This window comes from Myodes glareolus, chromosome 6 (genome assembly GCF_982192425.1).
Source record: "Myodes glareolus chromosome 6, mMyoGla1.1, whole genome shotgun sequence".
Classification (NCBI taxonomy): Eukaryota; Metazoa; Chordata; class Mammalia; order Rodentia; family Cricetidae; genus Myodes; species Myodes glareolus.
This window is the reverse complement of record NC_142031.1, coordinates 21,860,265-21,876,580: the sequence shown is the minus strand read 5'-3', so window position 1 is coordinate 21,876,580 and position 16,316 is coordinate 21,860,265. Positions and strand designations below refer to the sequence as shown.

Here is a 16,316-nt window from a genome sequence, read left to right as displayed (position 1 = left end):
GTGTGGGTAAAAAGACTTGTTATGCAAATCAATGACCAGAGTGTAATATCGCAGCTTACACAAAGAAGTAGATTTTGGTCATGCATAAACACCTGTAACAAAAGGATATAGAGTTAGGAGGATCCTCAGGTTCTGGTACTCAATAGGCAGGATGTGGTGTTAGTGAGAGACTTAGTGTATATGGATAAGAAAGTGAGGGAAAGAGAAGGACACCTGCAATATGAATTCTAATTGGTATTAATAATAAACCCAGACACATATACAAGGATTAATGCTGAAGACCAGAGAAACAGGATGCCAGTCATTAGAGAGCTTTTTTTCATATACCAACACTCAAACTGAAGGGGTGATCCTTCCCTCAGACTGCGTCTCCAGACTGCCTCTGTCTTCACCAAACCACAGACTTTAGTACAGAGGCAAACGTAATCAAATTTTTTTGTAAAATATTTATACTTGAATCTTCTAATATGTCGTATAAGTAATTGATGAGCTTCCCGTTGATCTCTTGGCCCTATTTCACATATTATTGCTTCTGATCACCGCAGTCATAGCTGCAGACATTGTTTTTCCTGGCAAGGACAGGAACATTATATGTAAATTCCTTGTCTACTTGTACAGAATTTATGGGGCCTCTCCCTGTGTACCACTAGCCTGCTTAGAGTCTTCCAGGCTGTCATCCTCAGTCCCAGAAGCTCCTGTTAAGCAAAGTCAAGCACAAATCTCCCTGTCACATCTCATTGCTCTTCTACCCATGAGTTTCTTTTATGGGTCCATTGACCATCACCTCTTAGTGTCTATTACGACCATACACATTTTGACCTTGGGTAACTATATGTATGGTACCCAATTCTAGGATCTTTTATCCATGAGCTATGTCATGTGAAGTATGTTTTCCACAGTGCTGGCACTTAGAGAATCCTTTCTTATTAGTCTCATGGCCTTCTCCATCGGGGACATGCTAATTCTCCTGTGCAGGCACAAGAAGCTGTCCCGGCATCTTCACAGCACCAGACTTTCTCCAAAATCATCTCCAGGGATAAGGGACACCCTGACCATCCTGCTGTTCTTCAACATCTTTGTGCTGATGTCCTTCGTGGACAGCATTGTCTCCTGGTCTAGAACTATGTTCCTGGATAATTAAACATTTTACTGCATCCAACCCTTTGTAGTACATAGCTTTGCAGCTGTCAGTCCTTTGATGTTTATGAGCACAGAAAAACATATAGATTACTTTTGATGTCCCTGTGTGAGTGGCTGATAAATGTCTCAATATTCAATGTTTGCACGTTCCTTTAAGAAGAGCCAATGTGATAGCATTAGAGCTCTCAGTCATGGCATAGTGTCCATGTGCTTTTGTGTACATGAAAATATTAAGTTGATTTTTTTCTATTACAATTATTAACTTTAAGCTATGTGTTAGCAAAAATACGCAACAGAAAGTTAAACCACATGCACTTGGAGATGTGGTAAGACTTATATCTTATATCATACATGTAAGATACATGATATATAACATTGTTTGGTATCTTTCTATCTTTCTCTATATATGAATTTATATATACATAACAATAAGTCTATTTTATTTAATTATTTATTAAACTTTCCACCACTTCCCCGCCTCCCTTTTCCCTCCCCATCCCCATCACTACCTCCTCCTCCCCCTCCCTCTCCTCACCTCCCCCTCCCTCTCTAGTCTTAAGAGCATTCAGGGTTCCTTGTCCCCTGGGAAGTCCAAGGTCCTACCCCATCCATACAGGTCTTTAAAGGTGAACATCCAAACAATCCATGCTCCTGCAGAGTTAGTCCATGCAGTAGAATTAAATCACAATGCCACTGTCCTTGGTCATGTTCCTGCTCCAGCAAGCAACAGAACTTGGCAGCCTCATTCACGTGGTTCTGGTTTCAGAGTCAAGACAGAAGAAAGGGGTTATGGAATCTCCCTAACCCCTAATTAAGGAAATCTGTGAGTTCAGGTATATGTCAGGGGTGTCCATGAATAGAGACCTAGAGAGGCCACTGTGTGAAGTTGCAAAGGTGAAACCTGGAATGCCTCGGAGACTCAAAATATTGGAGATGCCAGAGTCATGGGATACCTAATGGGGAAGCTGCTAACAGGGAGTGGAACCAGCTCAAGGGAAAGAAGCTGTTGTAGTCAACAAGGCTGAAAGGAGTTGAAGGTTTGAGAGCACTTTGACATTTGACTTGCATGGAGATGCAGAGTAAGGAATTTGCTCAGAGGGATTTTGGTCTTGCTTTGGTTCAGTGTTTCCTTACTATGCTCGCTTCAGTGTTCTGGAATGGTGATGTATATCCTGTGCCATTATATGTTGGTAGCATGTGATGAAAGCTTTTTGATTTTGATTTTACAGGGGATTAGGGTTGAAAGTTTCATACATCTCAGAAGAGATTTTGGACTTTGGACTTTTAAACAAGTCTGAGACATTCATAGACTATGAGAATTATTAAAGTTAGACTAAAGGCATTTTGTATTATGATATGGCTTTAAGCCTATGGAGGGCAGGGAATGGTATGTGGTGGTTTGAATAAAATTGTCTCCCATAGGCCCATAGTGAACAACCCTGTTCAGAGGTATGGTATTATTGAAGGAAGTAAGTCGCTGGGCCTGGCTTTGAGGTCTCAGATGCTCCATCCAGGCCTAGTCTTTCAGTCTCTTCTTTCTTCCTGAGGATTAAGATATACAACTCTCAGTGCCTTCTCCAGTGAGAGGCCCAGGTCCCCACAGATTCACTGAGTCCATAGTCCTATCACAACTTGAGCAGCCTGGTTCTGGGTTCACAGCCAAGGAAAGAAACACAACCTGAAAATGGGACTAGAACCAGGGGAAGAAACACTTTGTCCCTGAACCTAGATTCAGAGAAAAGCCCCAGAACCCTGGAACTAGTACCAAAACAACACGCCAAGTCCGTAGATTAAGAGCATACTAAAGATATTTGCCTTGGCCCTATGATTAGGGTTAAGATGATATAAAGAACCAGAAGAGGAAACACATTTTGCCCCAGGAAGCGATGCCATTTCTCTTCCTAAATTGAAATCAGCCAGTATCTGAACATGGAAAATGAACCAATCAGAGCTTCAGGTTGTCACCAGCAGTTGGAAATTCCCCTCAGGCCTGGAAAGCCTCTTGACCTCATCAGAGGGCAGCCAATCCCAAGCTTGGAATTCTAGAATTTTCCCTCATATCACTAAGGGGCAGCCAATCACAATACACTCCTGGTTTTCCTGCTGTGGGTCTCTCTCCTGTGCTGTTCCAGTTGCTGCTGCTGCTGTTGGCTTCACTCTGGCTGTTGCTGCTGCTGCTGCTGCTGCTGCTGCTGTTGCTGCTGCTGCTTCCACTTTGGACAGGCAGAGGGAGCCAAACTACCTCATGAATAAGGACTCATTGTTTTTGCATATGAGTCGGTCTCATGTGATTTGGGTTCTGGAATTCAGGCATAGCTTTTGCTGTGTTGTGTGGGAACCCAAACATCCACTACAACCACCCTCCACTGAGTCCCAAGGCACGAATTAAACAGGTATCTTCCTCTTTTTTCTTCTTTTAGCCCAGGCTACTTAAGCAGGTTGCTCCTGCTAGCCAATCTTTATCCTCCGGACATAAGCAGATGCTGCAAATCTCTGTGTCTGTAGTTAGGGGCTCTTAACCCTGTAAGAGCAACTGGTCAAAAGTCTGGTTAGAAATCTTTTGGATCTGTTGTTGAAGACAGCTAGGCAAGTTGTTTATGAGACAGGATGCAATTCGTATGACTAAGAAAAATTAGGAAGAAAGGGCTTAAGAAGGGTAGAATCCAATTCTGTATCTGTCAATTAGTGATCCATTGGCTAGAGGTATCAAGCTGTTTCTGGTTTTGAAGATCATATGGAGTTGGTGGATCTTGTTTTTCGCTGCTGTAAAAACCTTCGGGGAGCTTTGGGTTACTTGTACTGTGTCTACACTACAGGGTCTAGAGTGTGGGATGGGCAATCTCAGTTATTGAGCATGTTTGATGGACGGGTGACTGTGAGAAATGTTATAGGAAAGCTTACCACTGACACCCATTTTCCATCTGGGGCGCCATGGGTCCCTAGTTAGGATGAAAAGATCCTGTTTTTCAAAAAGGCAGAGTGTTTTCTGGAGGTGGCATCATGTTTCCAGCACTTCCCCGACCCTACCATGTGAGTGGTCTGATTTAACTACTGAGTATGTATTTCCTGGACCTCAAATTCACATACATAGACTCTGCTCTTGATGGGGTTTAGTAGGGAGAAGGGGAAGAGGTAGGGCATGACAGAATAGGGCGGGTCTTGAGTCTTTATGGGTGTGTGAAGCCTCATTCTTCTGGGATGAGAGGCAGACTGGTAGTCTCTATAATTTTAGGGATTTCACCTCTGCTACTTGACAGACATGGGTTAGAGCTACCAATGCAGCCTACTGATTTGTGGTTGGATCAGAAGGGCCTGCACTACAACCCCTATGGTTACTGAAACAATAGCATCTCCTCCTGCTTACATACTCCTTCATATTGGGGAGCCGCCATCAGTGTGCCATGTATAAGTGGCCTGAAGTAGTGCTGTCTCCTTTTCAGTAACATAGAGAGAGAAGGGGAGAGTTAGCTCTGGAAGTTGTAGGGCTGGAACCTGGAGGAGGGCCTGTTGAAGTTTACAGAATGGCTTGCTAACAGGGGTCAGAAGAGGCTAGTGTGAGGGTCAAGGGCAGCTAAACAAAGGTGATGTGCAAGAAGAGTGAAAGAGGGATTTGAAGAGGATAAGAAACTGGACTTTTCTAGGAAATTTCATCTTTTGTAGAAGGGAATGTGAGTCACTGGGTTAACAGATTAACAGCTTTCTGACTGGACATGCTTAACTCCCCTGAAGTTTGGAGAAAGATGGGGCCTTGGGCCTTGGTTATACATTTGATCAGACTTTTAGTTGGATGATTTCAGGAGAGTTTGGGTATCCCACACCTGGGCTTCTTCTTGAGAGGCTGGTAAAGGAAAAATAGTGTCAGATTGTTGGGTTTGGAAGTTGAGGGGAATGACTGGTGATCCTGGGAATAAGCAGAAGTAGGGCACAAGACAATTAAAGGCCCCTATTTGGTTTGGGGTCTCTGTTCACCAAGTGGATGGGACAGGTTGGTACTACAATGGCAGGGTTGGTGAGGAGAATACCTCTAAAGAGGCAACTAAGTGGTCGGTGTTGTTGGAGGCTGTTCCTGGCTGTCTAGTCTAGAAATAACTGCACAGAAACTGTATTTATTAAATCACTGTGTGGTCTATTATAGCTCTAGCTTCTTATTGGCCAGCTCTGACATCCTAAACTAACCCATATTCATTAATCTGTGCATCACCATAATGTCGTGGTCTACCAGAGTAGTTCCAGTGGGCTCTAATGGAGGCGTCTGTCTCCCACGTGCATCTACATGGCTTCTCACTGGCTCTCTCTACTCTCTCTCTCTCTCTCTCTCTCTCTCTCTCTCTCTCTTTCTCTCTCTCTCTCTTTCTGCCTGTCTGTCTGTCTCTCTCTCCAAATTTCCTGCTTCACGAGATGTCTGCCAAAGTCTGTGGACCTGTAGTCTGAAGATGGATTCCCCAATGATACAAAAGAACTTTGGGCAATAGTGCAGGCAGTCAGATGTTTCTGTCATTTCTAGAGTTTTGGAAGTTGCTGACAATGCACTTCTATTAACTTAAGTAATATTATGTCCTTCTGGGGTCTTTGATGGAGTTGAAGAATAGATAGTTATAATTATAGTTTTTCTTAGTTATGATAAAAGATACATTTTAACTGTGATTCTTGCTTGATATTTGTTTCATTAGATGTAATTTTACTATGTTAAAGTCAAAATATTCCTTTAAACAGAACATGGAAAATGGTGTGTGAAGTACTTCTGTATATTTGTTGATTTTATTGGTTAATGGATGAAACTGTTTTGGCCAGTGACTTAGAAGAATAGAGCTAGGCAAGAAAACTAAACTGAATGCTGGGAGAATGAAATCAGAGTCAATGAGAAGCCACGTGTCTGCTCTCAGGAGACAGAAGCATCAGAAATTTGCCGGTAAGCCACAGTGAAGTGTAGTACACAGATTAATAGAAATGTGTTAATTTAAGATAAAAGTGTTAGCCAGAATTACTCTTAAGCTATTGGTCAAAAGTATTACAATTAATACAGATTTCTGGATGATAATTATGGGAGTCTGGGTAGCCAGGAATCAAACAAGCAGTGGTGTTTGGTTAGCTTGGCTAGGTGGTTATCTTACTGTGACAATAGAGAAACAAGAAGTTAAGGTATTCCCAAGAACTTCATCAAGATTGAAAAAGTGGCCTTGTATCGAGATGTAAGGAGATGTACCACCCAGATGCAGTGATGGTTCCCTGAGGCTTCCTGTTAGAAACAATAGTAGTTTGGACAAAAGACTATAGGTCCTGTTGTTCATCCATGGACAGACTAAGGAGCTTGACCTAAGGGCATTCTGGGATTGATATCCTCATGTTCCTCATGGCATGCGGACAGTCAATGCCTCAATGTCCTTCTTGATGGCACCTTAGATTTAGACTGGGTAGTTTATGACCTACCCTCCTGGGATCCTGGACCCAGTGACCCTCCTGACCACATTTTTAACAAGGATGTGAAGGTTCTTGGTCTGTTGTGCTTCTGCTTGGGCCAGCTCAGAATCTTTAGCCATCATCAGGTACTTTTGTTTATTGGCTTTTTCATCTCTTCCATGATACAACTTAAAGGCCACAGCTAAAGCTTCTGACTGTGAAATCAGGGGTCCTCTCTGTAAATATTTAAGTTTAGGCTTAATATCAGGGAAACTCTGAGAGTAGATGTGGGTCATAAGAAGTTGCTTTCCTTCTGGAGTCTCTGAATCCAGGTTCCTATTGTAAGAGGGCCCCTGTATGGCAGTTGAACTGAGATATTTTTCCTGGATGACCTTGTGGACCTTTTCATATTTTACATCTTTAAAGGCAGCCATGTGGAGACCAGCTAGGAATGGGGTTGGTTTAGATCTGGGAGGTACAGGAGATCCTACAGCAGAGCAAGAATGAGTAGCAGGAAGACTAAGGGATGTCGCTGGGCTGAAAGTGTGTGCCAGGTAGAGTTGAAGTGGACCAATTGGTCACTTAGGAGGGTAAAGGGAAGTTGAAGATTCCAGAAGAGAGGGAGCTATGGGCTTTTGGTCTATAGGGGAGAGACTTATTAGCTGGATCAATGGTAACAGTTCCATTCTGTTCTGATTTCATAGCTAACAGGATCTTGGTGGGAAAACAGAAGACAAAGAGAAGGCTTGGAGCCAAGGAACGAAAAAGCATTAATATAGAGGGTGTCTTTTCATTTACCCATTAGATCCCAATAGTTATAAAGATCCTGAAGAATATTTGGATCTAGTCTGCCATTCGTTAAATGGCCATTTAGATTGGTTATCTAAGGGCTAGTGATGTCCAACTTTATTGAAAGAGTGATCAGGTTTAGGGGATTTCAAATTGTGTGCCATGTGTAAAGGCTTGAGATTTTCTAGGAGGCATCCCAAAGGGGAATGTAGGGTATGGAATGCTGAGTTCCCATGGATGAGAGAATTTGGAGAAAAGGTCATTGCTGCCTGTAGGTGCAGGCATTCTCTGAACTCAGGGAGGACTGAATAAAGACAAAGCCATTCAGATTGTCATCATACAACTCAATGGGAGTCAAATGTAGCAAACTTAGCCTGACTAATTAGGTAAGAGACTCAGGTGCTTGGTATCAGGGCTTCCGTATAGATGAGCGGTGAAAGAAAACGGGGCTTTAGGGGGAGGGTCTCATCCACAGGAAAGGACTGGGAAAAGGGAGACTTCTGTGTCTTCTTTTTGTGGGAAGAGAGGAGGAGAGGACAGGAAGTGATGCTGTAACCCATCTGGGCCTATGAAAACTGCCAGATTGCAGCTTCAAGGTTTGGGAGTATGGGCAGGGGAAGAGGACCAACTGTAGCTTCAAAGGCTGTGTCTGGGGTACCTCCACTTTCAAGAGTACTAGAGGGATGCAAGAAACTCAACAGTCTCTTCTCAGAGCCATGGAAATGTTTGTACCAACCAAAGAGGGAACTCACTGAATTCTTGCTGTTTAATGAAATGCTGAATGATTCGTGAGCCAGAAGGTGAATCTATTGTAGATGGACTGGTGAGAGGGGAGAGGGTCCCAGTGCGGCTCAAACCCCAAGGTGAGAGCTGATTCACCAAGGGAGTATATCGCGGGTTTCAGCACCAAAAGGTAGGGATGTGTGAGTGTTATAGCTATGAGCTGCAAAGATATCAGGAAGCCAGGCTCTACTTAGAGCGACAGTAGGACAACTCTGGAAGGGTATAGCCATAATAGGACTGTTCTGGAGGTTGGAGTCACAGTAGGACAGCTCAACCCTGGAGAAAACAATCTAGACATATCTGGAATCCATGCTCCTTAGAGCAGCAATAGGATGGCACTGGAGATTGGAGTTACAATAGGGCAGTTCAACCCTGGAGTATGGAGCTACAATAGGACAGCTCTGGAGGCTGGAGCCACAGTAGGACAGCTCAAACCTGGAGGAAAACGATCCAGACATATCTGGAATCCATGCTACCTAGAGCAACAATCGGATGGTCTGGAGACTGGAGTTACAATAATGCAGTTCAACCCTGGAGTATAGAGCTGCAATAGGACAGCTCTGGAGGCTGGAGCCCCAGTAGGACAGATGATCCCTGAAAGAATGGTGTCCTGACTTTATCAGGAAGCCAGACTTTCTGAATCTGGGGTGTCATGGGGGTTGGACTTCCCACAGGATGTGGCAATTTGATTCCTCTCCTGGAGAGCCACTACAGTTGAACTTTGCTCTGTCCCCCTAAGGGAACTTCCTAACAGATCTCTCAGCTTCTTCCTATGCATAGGAGTTACTTCTTGTACTAACACTCTGCTAAAGGAGAAGCCTCTGTAGAAATGTAGCAGTCTCCTCTGACTTCAGGGAACAACTGTTACTTTTTCTGATCAACCATGTGCAGTCCACTTTAGGGAACATTCCAGAAAGGTTTGTCTGTTCTTCTGTTCTGCATAGCCTTGCTCAGCACCCCTAAGGGAGTGTCTCAGTAAGGTTTTTCAGCTTATTACCCTAATGAATGTCCCACAAGGTTCTTCTATTCTGCACCAGTGAATGAAGATCATCACTTGTATTGAATTTTCCCAGGGAAAAGAGAGATTGGTTAGTTTTCTCTGCTCAGGGATTGGAGAGTTGAGTTGGTCAGGGGCATAGATGGCTTTGATTTCAGGGCCAAACAGTACTTCTCTCCCTGGTGCTTTTTAGCCTGGATATGATTCTAGGGACAAAGTGTTTTCCTTTGGTGCTGGTTTCAGAGATAAGGCATGTTTCTTTGGTTCTAGGTTCAAGGATAAAGCTGTGTCTTTCCCTTACTCAGGTCTCACATCCATGTTCTGTTTCTTTCACTGGCTCTGACTTCAGAGTCAGGGTTCTCAGTGATTGCTTGGTTTCCTGCCCAGGGATTGGCCAGTTCAGTTGGTGAGTTCATCAGTTGGTCTGAGACAGTGATGGCTTGGATCTCAGAACGAAACTGTGTTTCTTTCACTGGTCTTTTTTTCTTTTTTTTCTTTTTTTTTTAGCCTTTTCGCTCTAATCTTAAGACCAGGGCATATTTCTTTCACTGGCTCTGATTCTAGGGACAAAGTGTGTTTCTTTTGCACTGGTTTCAGAGTCAGGGTATATTTCTCTGGCTACTGGGTTCAGGGATAAGTGTTTTAATTTCCCTGGCTTGGGTCTCAGATCCTGCATATGTTTCTTTTACTGGTTCAGGGTTCAGAGTTCGGGTGCTCAGTGAGTGGTTGGTTTCCTGCTCCAGTTGGCCCTTTGACTATACATTGGCACTATGTGACAGGAAAATCCTGCACTGCTGTAAAGAGTTCCAGTAACAAGAGGAATCCAAGACAGCATTAGAATATAAAAGCTTAAGTCTTGACATTAAAGATCAAGTTTATCAAAAGAACTTCAGGGCCCTGGTTTAGGAAGTAGTCTAATGATGATACTGTCCCTTTCCCAAACCCCAGGAAGCAGGACAGGAAGTTCCAGGACTGACTTACTCCTGACACCTCTGGATTCAGGCCTTGCTGGTATGGCCAAATTCCCATAGAAAGCAAATAGGAGTGGGCGTCTCCAGAATTAAAGTAGACCTATTGCCAGCTCTAGTGTGAAGCCTCCACAATACCATCAAGCTATTCTGCTTAAAGAAAGTGGTAAAAGGAGTCCTGACCCAGATGCTTGGTCCAGATGCTTGAACTATAAGGCACTAATTTCATTAAATAAATGAGACTTCCTCTCTGTTAATGCAATACATACTGTTTTCAGAGATCATACATCAACTTTGATTTCCAAAGTATGAATGTACAAGTATCCTCGTGGCCTACTACTACACTGGCCATCATACTGCCTTTCATCCATGGCTAAAATTATTTCTGGGGCCATCCATCATGGTGTTGCCATAGACGATTTGGCGTTGGAATCCATGGAAATCGACTCATGGTCAGCAAGCTTCACATGGCCTGGTTCTGTCTGAAAGATACTTGCTGCTTTGATATCTCTATGGATAATGGTTAGAGAATGTAAGGAAGCTAATCCCTGGAGAGCTGTGGAGAGGGTTCAGTGGCAGCAGAGTTAGGGGCACCTCCACCTTGTACATAGCTACTTGCTTTTCATTCCGAGTTGATGCTCCAAGGGAATGGTTTAGGGATGCTCAGGAACTTGGGAACCCTCATTTAAGTTTGGTGTAGGATCACCATCCAGAGACAACCAGCCAAAGGAGGAGCTGGCATTAGAGATGTCAGACCGAGTCTGACGAGCTAGTACAGGCAGAACAGGCAGCTTAGGCACATGGTACCCATCATGCTCATTCCTCAGGGCCCGTGCTGATGTGGGCTGTGGCCAGTTTCCCTTCTCAAAGGTACTGTTTTCTGTTACAGATAGAGCTTGGGACTGGATGTCATATATCGCCTCATATGGGCAGGTGTCAATCTGCTGGTCACAGTCAGACGCTCATGAACTCTGGGTGCCTCTAAAGGCCGTTTGAGCTCTAATCTGAACCACCTCTGCCTAGATGTGGGGGTCATAGATTGGAAGAAGCAGGTCTCTGAACAGGTCAACCCAGAAGATCCTGTAAGAAGTTTTTAGGAACAGCCTGGCCTGGAATCTCAGCTGGGTCCAATATTGATTTTCCCCAGACTCCAGCCCCATTTTCAGATTGTGTTTCTTTCCCTGGCTCTGTACACAGAGCCAGGGTGCTCGGGGGTGTGCTATGGCTATGGGATCACTGAATCAGTGGGGGCCTGGGCCTCTCGTTCCCCTTCTGGTAGTCCCTCTAGGGTACCCAAGCATTGATCTGTGCTGAGGCTCTGATGGAATGTACTGATACTATAGGACCTTTAGCTTCTCAATGGTAATTCATTCCATGATGAAAACCAGGCTCTGACATAAGGGAGGGGGACATTCCTAGACTCTCCACTGTAAGTAGCCTGGCTTACACCGTGGAGATGACAAGAGACCCAACCTTAAACCAAGTGGAAAATCTGGACCAGCATAACAGGTTAAACTCTGACCTCTACAAAATTTGAAATATAGATGCCTATGTAAAATGAGAAGAGACTATATTGAAAATTCTATATAAAAACAAAAAAGATTTGCATTTCCCTGATCACTAAGGAGGTTGAGCATGACCTTAAGTGTCTTCTGGCCATTCGAAGTTCATCTGTTGTGAATTCTCTGTTCAGATCAGTACCCATTTTTTAATTGGGTTAATTAGAGTTTTAGTGTCTAGTTTCTTGAGTTCTTTGTATATTCTGGAGATCAGACCTTTGTCTGATGAGGGGTTGGTGAAGATCTTCTCCCAGTCAGAAGGCAGCCTTTTTGTCTTACTGACAGTGTCCTTTGCTTTACAGAAGCTTCTCAGTTTCAGCAGGTCCCATTTATTCATTGTTTCTCTTATTGTCTGTGCTGCTGGGGTCCTACTTAGGAAGTGGCCTCCTGTGCCTATATCTTGTAGACTACTTCCCACTTTCTCTTCTATCACGTTCAAAGTGGACAGATTGATGTTGATGTCTTTAATCCATTTGGACTTGAGTTTTGTGCCAGGTGATAGATATGGATCTATTTTCATTCTTCTACAGGTTGACATCCAGTTATGCCAGCACCATTTGTTAAAGACGCTTTCCTTCTTCCATTGTATACCTTTAGCTCCCTTGTCAAAAATTAGGTGTTCGTAGGTTTGAGGGTTAGTATCTGGGTCTTCTATTCGATTCCATAGGTCGACTTCTCTATTCTTATGCCAATACCAAGCTGTTTTCAATACTGTAGCTCTGTAATAGAGTTTGAAGTCAGGGATAGTAATGCCTCCAGAAGTTCCTTTATTGTATAAGATTGTTTTGGCTATCCAAAGAACTCAAGAAACTAGACACTAAAACTCTAATTAACCCAATTAAAAAATGGGGTACTGAACTGAACAGAGAATTCACAACAGATGAACTTCGAATGGCTAAAAATTCACAACAGATGAACTTCGAATGGCTAAAAAGCACTTAAGGTCATACTCAATCTCCTTAGCGATCAGGGAAATGCAAATCAAAACCACTTTGAGATACCATCTTACACCTGTCAGAATAGCTAAAGTTAAAAACACCAATGATAACCTATGCTGGAGGGGATGTGGAATGAGGGGAACAATCATCCATTGTTGGTGGGAATGCAAACTTGTGCAGCCACTTTGGAAATCAGTGTGGAGGTTTCTCAGGAAACTGGGAGTCAACCTCCCTCAGGACCCAGCAATTCCACTCTTGGGAATATACCCTAGAGATGCCCAAACATACTACAAAAGCGTTTGTTCAACTATGTTCATAGCAGCACTATTTGTAATAGCCAGAACCTGGAAACAGCCTAGGTGCCCCTCAATAGAAGAATGGTTAAAAAAGGTGTGGAACATATACACATTAGAGTTTTACTCAGCGGTAAAAAATAATGACATCTTGAATTTTGCATGCAAATGGATGGACATAGAAAATGCTTTACTGAGTGAGGTAAGCCAGACCCAAAAAGAGGAACACGGTATGTATTCACTCATAAGTGGATTCTAACCATAATTAAAGGTCTTTGAGCCTATTATTCGTGATCCTAGAGAAGCTAAATAAGAAGACGAACCTGATGAAGATTATTTACCTATCCGCCAGGAGGTAGGAAATAGTCAAGAGTCCCAGGTAACCTTGGGTGCATGGGGGGAGTGGGAGGGTTGATGGAAGGGGAGAGGGTTAGAGAGAAGGGAGTAGGGGAGGAATGGAGAAAGCTCGGTTGACCGAGATGGGGGGAAGGGAGGAAGGATGAATGTGGGATCAGGGAAGAATATATTTCAACTAAGGGAGTCATATTAGAGTTTACAGGAAACTTGATTATATATGGGATCCCAGGTCCAAGGAGAGATCCCCAGATTGTTCTCTGGACAGAGGAGGGGGTGCCTGAACCGGCCTTGGCCCGTGACCATACTGATGAATATTTTGCTTATCACCATAGATCCCTCATCTGGCGTTGGATGACGATACAGATGGAGGCCCGCGTTGGAGCACCGAACTGAGCCCCCCAAGATCCAAACGAGGAGCAAAAGGAGGAAGAAAATGACGAAGGACTGCGAGGGATACTATCACCCACTGATACAAGGGGTCGGATCTAATGAGAGTTTACCAAGGCCAGATGGACCGTGACTGAACGAGCATGTGATCCAACCAGATTCTCTGAATGTGGCCGGATTTTCTGAATGTGGCTGACCTGCAGTCTTTCCGAGAAGCCATTGACAATGACACTGGGACTGGTTTCCTCTGCATATACTGGATTTTTGGGATCCAGTCTGTTTGGATGCTCACCTTCCTGGACCTGGAGTGAGGGGGGAGGAACTTGGACTTCCCACAGGGCAGGAGACCCTGACTTCCCTAGGGGACAAAGAGGGAGGAGGAGAGGGAGGGGGGAGTGGGAGGGCGTTGGGAGGAGGGGCATAAATGGAAACTTTTTATAATTTAATAAAATTACAAAAAAAAGATTGATGTAAATGTGGAGTTTTCAGAAGAGGCATTATCTCCTTTAATAAAACTGAATTCTGGTCAGGATTATAACTTGAAGCTGAGATGGCATCATCCTATAAACCAGTTAAAGTACTTTCAACAAAGACTAAAACTGAGATGAAGGAGCCAAAGGCTGTGAGGCAGAACAGGAATGAGCCCACATGGAAACAGTGCACTGCAGATGGGTGGAACCTGCACCATCTTCTATTGTCCAGGAGACAGGATGCAGTACCGCTTGAGAGGCTGGGGCGATGCAGGTAGACACGTTATGAAAGCAGCTGGTCTGATGCAGGCAAGAGAAAAGGTCAGCCGATCCTTCTGGTGTCGTGGAATGGAAACAGCACTAAGTGCATTTGCTATCAGACAATAATGTGCTGTTTTCTCATTCTAATACCTGACTACTTGAGGGTCTCCCCAAATGGCTGCTTTTCTTGACAAGGTCTCTGTGTCTCAGGCTGTTCTTGAACTAAGTAAGCTCCTGCCTCCCTCTCTTGAGTCCACGGTGCAGGAAGGTGCACCAGGTCTGCACAGGAAATGAAAGCACAGCACATATCGCTTCACTCAGACAAAGCTCAGCCTCTTCCTGTCATCATTCGCGTGAATGAGGCTGGCGGTTCCTGCTCCTCAGGGACTGGAGTCCAGCTCAGGTATGGCCTCAGCCTCAGCTAGGCTCCATCTTCCTGTGAGCACCTCAGCCCTGAGCTATGCCTCTGCTTCTCTGTTTTTCATTTCACTGTGTTTAGATGCACATTTAAAATTTACTCTCATCTTTAGTTTTTTATAAACCTGTTTATTTTACATCCTAGTGGCAGCCTTCCTCCCCTATCCTTTCCCCCTGGTCTGTCTCTCCCACTCCCCTTTCACACCCTCAATTCCCTCCTCTTCTGTCCCCATCCAGGAAAGGGCAGGGCTCCTAGGAGTACCAACATATTATGCCATATCAAGTTGCAGTAAGACTAAGCACCTACCCCCACACTGTTTATTAAAATAGCAAGGTGACCCAGTATGAGGAGTGGAGTCCCGAAAACTAATTCAAGACTCAGAGACAGTCCCTTGTTCTTTAGTTAGGATCTCATGAGAGGTCCAAGCGTTACAACTATAACATATATGCAGAACGCCTAGGTCAGTCTTATGCAGGCTCCCTGGTTATCAGTTCAGTCCATGAGTCCCTATGAGCCCTGCTTAGTTGATCCTGTGAGCCTTTCCTTGGTGTCCTTGACATCTTTGGGTCCTGCACTTTTTTTTCCTCCTCCGCAGGACTTCTGAGCAATACCTAATATTTGGCTGTGGGTCTCTTCATCTGCCTCCTTCAGTTGTGGGATGATGTCTCTTGGATGACAAATGGGCTAGGCACCATTGTGGTCACAGGCTTCAGCCAGTTTAGGCTACTTATCCACTATTGCTAGTGGTCTAACTTGGGGTCTTTCTCATAAACTCCTGGGAGATTCCCTGCACCAGGATTCTCCCAACCCCAAAAATGCCCCACAGTGATCTCCATCAGCACTCTCTCTTACCATACCCCATCCTGACTGCTCATGTTCCCTTCCCCCACTTGCCCCCAATTCACTCATGAAATCTCTTCTATTTCCCCTTTCCAGGGACATCTGGATGTCATCCCATGAATCCTCTTTGTTACTTAGTCTCTCTCTGGGTCTGTGAATTGTAGCACAGTTATCCTTTGTTTTAGAGCTAATGTTCACTTAAGAATGAGTACAAACCAAGTTTTTCTTTTTTCATCTGGGCTGCCTCATTCAGGATGATTTTATCTAGATCCATATACTTGCCTTTAAATTTCCTGGTGTTCTCGTTTTAAACAACTAAGTAAACAAGGGACATCTAGGTTGTTTCCAAGTAATGGCTATAAGATATAAAGCTGCCATGAATATAGTTGAGCAAGTGTTCTTGTGGTACAATGAGCATCCTTTGGTTATATGCCCAAGGGCAGTAGAGCTGGGTTTTGTGGTAGGTGATTCTCATTCTCCTGAGGAACCACCCATGACTTTTCAAGTGGCTGTACAACTATGTATTCCCACCAGCAATGGAGGAGGGTTCCCCTGCTCCACCTCTATAGTATTGAGGAGCAGCAAACTGCTTCCTGCCTGGCTCCCAGCCACCCAGCTATCTTAACCCCTGAAATAACCACATGGAAATTGTATTAATTTAAACACTGCCTGTCCATTAGTTCTAACTTCTTATTAGCTAACTCTTACATATTCATTTT

General features: G+C 44.1%; 1 pseudogene; it reads left to right on the top strand.

Annotated features, from left to right (window-relative positions):
* Positions 1-151: 151 nt before the first annotated feature.
* Positions 152-1,296, top strand: LOC148121678 (vomeronasal type-1 receptor 94-like; annotated as a pseudogene).
* Positions 1,297-16,316: the final 15,020 nt, after the last annotated feature.